Source organism: Sinocyclocheilus grahami, unplaced genomic scaffold, assembly GCF_001515645.1.
Source record: "Sinocyclocheilus grahami isolate Dianchi unplaced genomic scaffold, SAMN03320097.WGS_v1.1 scaffold1156.1, whole genome shotgun sequence".
NCBI classification, from domain to species: Eukaryota; Metazoa; Chordata; class Actinopteri; order Cypriniformes; family Cyprinidae; genus Sinocyclocheilus; species Sinocyclocheilus grahami.
The window spans coordinates 120,428-127,197 of record NW_015506335.1 but is presented as its reverse complement, the minus strand read 5'-3'; the positions used below and the strand labels follow the sequence as shown (position 1 = coordinate 127,197).

The 6,770-nt window shown below is 35.1% G+C and overlaps 1 pseudogene; it reads left to right on the top strand.

The window, feature by feature from the left end:
• Positions 1 to 5,688, top strand: part of LOC107567400 (UPF0489 protein C5orf22 homolog) — a 19,781-nt pseudogene extending 14,093 nt beyond the window's left edge.
• Positions 5,689 to 6,770: the final 1,082 nt, after the last annotated feature.

The following is a 6,770-nucleotide window of genomic DNA, read 5'->3' as shown; positions in this document are numbered from 1 at the left end:
CGATCACAAATGCAGACATGGTTTTATGTTTACGCGGCGCGATGCAACGCAACGTGTAAAAAGACGTTATGTCCCCACTGAATGCAACGAATGCCTCATTTATAATGGGTTTTCATGTTTTTGAATCATTGCTCCGGCTGGACAGGGCATCATCACAGTATGGTAAGGGGCGTAACATTTCCATCTCACGCTTGAGGTATTCGGCCAATCAGAGCACACCTCGCTTTTTTAGACCGATGAGTTTTGTAAAAATCGATGCGTTTCAGAAAGGCGGGGCATAGAGGAGAAACAATAATGTACAGTATGTGGAAAATAATGTGTTTTTTTTTTACTTAAACCGCATAAACATTTCATTACACCAAATACACAAAATAATGTTCTTTTTAGCAGCATCATATGACCCCTTTAACTAACTAATAGCATAATTCTTAACCTTGGACCTTATTCTTGAAACACAAAATGACCAATAAAAAGGTGTCAAACACCAAAAGCAGCCCATATTAAATCTATAAGCTGTCTTTAATTGGAAAAATACGCATTTTCATGCATAATATGTGTGTGTATACACGGTGTATACCAACATATATCGTCCCTTATTTTCATTTTCTAAAGTTGGCAACCCTATCTGGGGCCCCCAAATTCACTAAAGCCGCCCCTGGATAGGGCCTAATAAATGTTGTGTTCTGTGTTTCAGACTTTACACATCAATCAACTGCGCCATCTTGTGGTCAGGAGCGGCATACATGATCAAACAGAGGGATAGTTCACCCAAAAATTAAAGATCTGTTATCATTTGAGGAGTTCATTTGCAAAATCGTTTTTAACGATTTTCAAAAATCATGTTTTTTTTATTGTGCATTCCAATTAATCTCAATCAAACTGCAGTTGGGTTATTTTGATTAGGTAAATCATAATGAATACATACTAGCTAACTAACACAATAAAACACAATGAAAATATGATAACAATAAAAAACATTTTTAAAAATTGAGTTATCTGTTTTTGCAAATAAACTAATTTATTCACACTCATGTCGTTCCAAAAGAATATATTTTGAAAAATGTTTTGTCCATGTATTGAAAATCAAAGTGGTCCAATGTTGTTGAACATATTCAATGTTAAATATGTTCTTCAATATATGCTCTTTTGTGTTCTGCAGAAGAAAGAATCTCATATACCCAGGTAAAAATAAAATATACTTGAATGTACTAAAAACTACTTAAATACAAGCAAGTACATTTGTAGCACATTCTTATTTGTTGTGCTAAATAAAATTGTAAAATTTACACACAATAAATACACTTATTAAAAGCATATTTACAGTAAAGTACATTCTCCAGACAGTGGTACTTACATGTAATATAAATGCACTAATTAGCACTAACACTTAAATCAATTTTAAGTGTAGTCAGATAAAGTAAACCAAATATACAGAAGTGTTTTATAAGTGCATTATTTAAGTGTGCTATGAACACTTTACATCAAATGTTAATGGATTTTTAGATATACTATCACTAAGTTCTACTTTAATGGATTTTCATGAAAAATACAGTAGAAATGTATTAATTACAAGTAAAACCCTGTGGTTGTTTACATTTACGTGAATTACATTTAAAGTCATTTTAATCAAACATATTATCTCTAACATTAAAATAGTTCATTTTTTAATGATGGAAAACCACAGCTCCATGAAGTGACTATAATAGGTCTAATTTTAGGATGTGTTAAACATTTTTGGCCACCCTGTCAAGAGACATTGTACTGTTAGAATCATGTAAAAACATTCAGAAGAAATCTCTTTCTCTTTGTAGGGTCACAAGCAGAGACGATTACATTTTGAGTGACGCTCTTTACGTTCCACTGGATCAGCTGGAAAACCCAAAAGAATTACATTTAAATGTCATCCGTGTGGATCCTGTTGACAGTTCGCAGAAAAGGACACATGCAAATGGACAAAGTGGTGCTAAAATACCTAAATCAACTGTAGAGGACAGTGATGTGCCGTTAAGCCAGACCGTGCACTTTCTCTCCTCAACCGCTTGACAGCAGCACTGCATCAGGAAACGGCAGTCACACAGTCATGAAGGCTGATGAAGGGTCAACAAACAACATCACAGAACGACTTTTAGCAGTTATAGAGCAAACTGACCCTTTCATACTTGACATTGACTTGGATTTTTTCTCCTGTAAGAACCCTTTCAAGGAGATGTACACGCAGGTGGAGTGAGTCTAGCAGATCCACCATTATAGCCCTTTTTGTTTCTTAAATGATAGCAAATACTTCTCCATAGTGTACTTTCTCACATCTACATAGTGCTGATATAGAAAAAGCTTTGTAGACTAATGAAAGAGATTCCACCGCTTAAATAGAATCAGTTTTTTCAGAGCTCATATGGAATCAATATTGTTTTATATGTATTTATATCTATATACATTCTATTTGCCACCGTTGTTGTCTTACAGGAAGAGTATGCTCTCCTGCAAGAGTTATACAGCTTTAGCAGGCCACTGCAGGATTCAGATGAGGTAACAAAGATTCCTAATAAAATGTATCATAACTAATCATGAGATATTCATTCATCACAGCAACAGGCACTTTGGATGTTTCTAAACACCTTCAGGGGGTGAAGCCAAATCTAATCTTACAAGAAGCTAAAGCTTTTTAACAATGGCATCAACTATGCTCTCCAAGTTAATGGTTAAACCAACTGATGTGTGGTAAAGAGTGTGTATGTATTAGCTGTTGCAACAGCTTTTATCAGAATCAGTCAGAACTGTTTTATCATTCATGCTTGACCTCAAATTAATCTTTGACATCTTCTCATTTGAATGCTGATGCATGCAGACAGAAGTCGGCGACTACTAGTGGAAATGTTTTGCATTCTTCTACTTAAAAACTATTTTAATTGCAAATTATAGTGTTAGTCTGACAATGCGAATGAAAAGTTCAATTCAGAGATGAACTTAAATTACCTAGAGTTGTCACAATCACAAACATACACTACCATTCAAAAGTTTGGGGTTGACAATATTTTTTCAATGTTTTTGAAAGACGCCTCTCTTGCTCACCAAGGCTGCATTTTTGTGATCAAAATTACAGTAAATTAATTAAAAAAAAGATTTTTGATTAAAAATGTATTAATAATATAGTAATATCATGAGATATTATTACAATTTAAAACAACTGTTTTCCATTTGAAACGGTTTTCTATTTAAAATATCTATATATTAAAAAAAATTAAGTAATTCAGTGATGGCAAAGTTGAATTTTCAGCAGTCATTACACTATTCTTCAGTGTCACATGATCCGTCAGAAATCCTTCTAATATGCTGATTTGCTGCTCAAGAAACATTTAACATATAAAAAATCTTTCATAACATTATAAATATATTTGCAGTCATTTTCATTTAATTAAATGTGTCCTTCCTGAGGCAGGAAAAAAAAAACGTTATGACCCCAAACATTCGAATAGTAAAGTATTTACTTTTGATTAGTCACATAAAAATAGTGTAGAAAGACATTTCTTTCGTATGTATGTTTTAAATTTTGTAAAATCGAAAACCTTGTTAATTCCCAGGTTTAAATGAGATCCTATGTATATTCAATGTGATCTCAGGCTTTTTAACCTCAGTGTATTTTGTTGAATACAGGACACACAAGAAGGCACATTTCCCATGGTGTCTTTACAGTTCCATGTGTTGGTTTTCAGGAGGAGCTCTTAGATTGTGCAGAGAGACGCACTCACCAGCTTGAAGACCTGGAGGCTGCATTTGCTGAACTGGTAGAGGATGACGGCCAGGAAACTGTTGAACGTTTAGCAGCAAACCCAAGGTATGCATTACTGCTGTCATTGAGACGGTAGAGCCACAGGCTCTGCTTTTTGTTTATAGCTCCATTTCAGTGCACCATTGGGCTTGATTGATTGCTGTATATGGTCAGTATGCATTTGATCAAGCAGATGATAGCCTCATGCATTGATTTTTTTCCCCCTCTCTTTCTTTGTAGAATGAAATCTCTTGTCAGACTTGTACACAGCCTTAAGAATCGAACTCAGACACCGGACTATGAAATGGTAAAGTTGTGTATATGTGTGTGTGTGTGTGTTTATCCTTTGGGTATTTTAATCATGTTTGAAGTATCTGTCATCCCAGATATCCCAAATAGTTTTTATGCTTTCATAGTCTACAATGATGTATGTAGAAAAATAATATCAGCAAGTTTCAAATCATCTTATTTTACCTTCATATTCTTGTAATAAACTCCTCTAACATAATGAAAAACCAGTTGGCGGAAGAGACTGAAGCTTTAATCTTCTATTTTACTGTGGAGTTCACTTTTCAGAAATGTGGCTCATATCCATGCTAGTCACATTGTTTCTGCTTGGGGGTCAATTTGAAATTGAACAGTGTTGAAAAATACAAAATAAGCTTCTGTCAGGGGTGTATAGCTGAACTCATGTTAGCAAATGTATTTATTCATGTTTAATATCTCTGTGGCATCTCAGACCAAACAGTAGTTTTGAAACCCCTAAACATCCTTGTCAATTTAAATGACAATCAAAATTGACGTGTGTGCGTGTGTGTGTGTGTGTGTGTGTGTGTGTGTGTGTAAGTAAAATATGAAAAAAATATGAAAATGTATATATAATCATGAGTTAAGTAAAACCATGCCAATAACATGCCAATGTAATTTAGATGTAATGAATGTGATTCAAGGCATAATCTTTAAAAACAAGTCATGCATTTTAAAGTAAATATATCAAAGATGTTTAGATATTGTTTTCTGGAAAACAAGACACAATACTAATTAAAAATGTTTTGCAGTGATGAGGAAAAATAATGAAGTATCAGTTTGTTACTTAATATCAAGTATATTTTTCAAGCCTCCAAGCAGAACATGAGGGATAACAAATTTGCCTTCCTTGGTTTGTGGTGCTGAGGCACATCTGCCGGTGCCACAGGCTGATATATTTGTGAGTTTAGCTGCATCAAGCAGGCTTGACCTGTGATTACTCAGAGCTCCCTAACCACATCAGCAGTGAGGAGGAGATCCAGCAAATGATCACGGCTGTGCAGCTCTTCCTGGAAGCCCTGCCCAAACCCACCATAGTCACTATATCCAGGTACATCAGTCAGAGCATATGGACATCTGTCTGTCTTTAATCTTTCACTTATGGTTTGTTACATCCACTAAGGTTAAAAGCATTTGGTGCCCCCCCCCCTTACTTACTTCATAAGTTTGGGGTCAGTAAAATGTTTTATTGTTGCATTACTATAGTCACATGATCCTTCAGATGTTAATATAATATGCTGATTTGGTGATAAGAAACATTTCTTATTTTTAGCAATGTTGAAAACAGATGTGCTGCTTAATATTTTTGTTGAATATTTTTTTTATTCTCACTTTTAAAGCGCTTTTTTAAAATACTGACCACAATCTTTTGAACAGTAGTGTGTGTATAAGTCATTGCACATATATTATTAATGTATGTATACACTTTTAATAAGATTAAGATAATATAAGATATTTTTAAAATATTTCTTAAATTTCCATTCGTTCATGTCAGATCCAGTTTGGATGAGTATTGCCCAGTTGTGCTGAACATTCTAGAGTCCCTCTTTGGCTGCTTAGATGTTCAGAGAGAGTATGAATCAATACCATCAGAGATCACATCACAGACCCCATGAGGAGGGAGGTTAAATTCAACAGCAGCTGTGGCATGCCCTTTGCCAATGGCTGCTTTCAGAAGGGTGGATGTAGCAAAGCTTTTAAAACCATGCTGTGATTTTCCTGTGTACTCTGTTACTGCCTGCATTGAGTGCATATGGAACAATGAGGTTGAGATGCATAGACGCAAATGGAAAAAGTTTTCAATTTATGTGCATTCATTCAAAATAAGAGATGCCGAAACACTGGGTAATATTTTTTTCTGTATTGTCACCAAAATAATGGTTTATTAGCACAGTAAAGTAAAAAGCTTAAGACGTTCATATGAATTCTGTGCTGCAGTCATTCATCCCTTGTGTACGCATACTTCAGTCTGGGAATAGCAGATACATTGATACAAAACTGCACATTTCCCATCTTCCTGTGTGGCCCCTTGTGCTTCGGCTGTCTTTGTCTGAAGCCTGACGTGGTTACCAATTCACCCGAGCTTTGTACATGTCACCCTCCTTTATTGCTCTATGCCCACAGACTTCTAGACTGGCTCGAATATGCCTGACCTGACTTTTAATTTCACTGCATGACAAAACAACTATGAGCTAGTAAAAGGATATGTGTGTGTGTGTGTGTGTGTAAGTAAAATATGAAAAAAATATGAAAATGTATATATAATCATGAGTTAAGTAAAACCATGCCAATAACATGCCAATGTAATTTAGATGTAATGAATGTGATTCAAGGCATAATCTTTAAAAACAAGTCATGCATTTTAAAGTAAATATATCAAAGATGTTTAGATATTGTTTTCTGGAAAACAAGACACAATACTAATTAAAAATGTTTTGCAGTGATGAGGAAAAATAATGAAGTATCAGTTTGTTACTTAATATCAAGTATATTTTTCAAGCCTCCAAGCAGAACATGAGGGATAACAAATTTGCCTTCCTTGGTTTGTGGTGCTGAGGCACATCTGCCGGTGCCACAGGCTGATATATTTGTGAGTTTAGCTGCATCAAGCAGGCTTGACCTGTGATTACTCAGAGCTCCCTAACCACATCAGCAGTGAGGAGGAGATCCAGCAAATGATCACGGCTGTGCAGCTCTT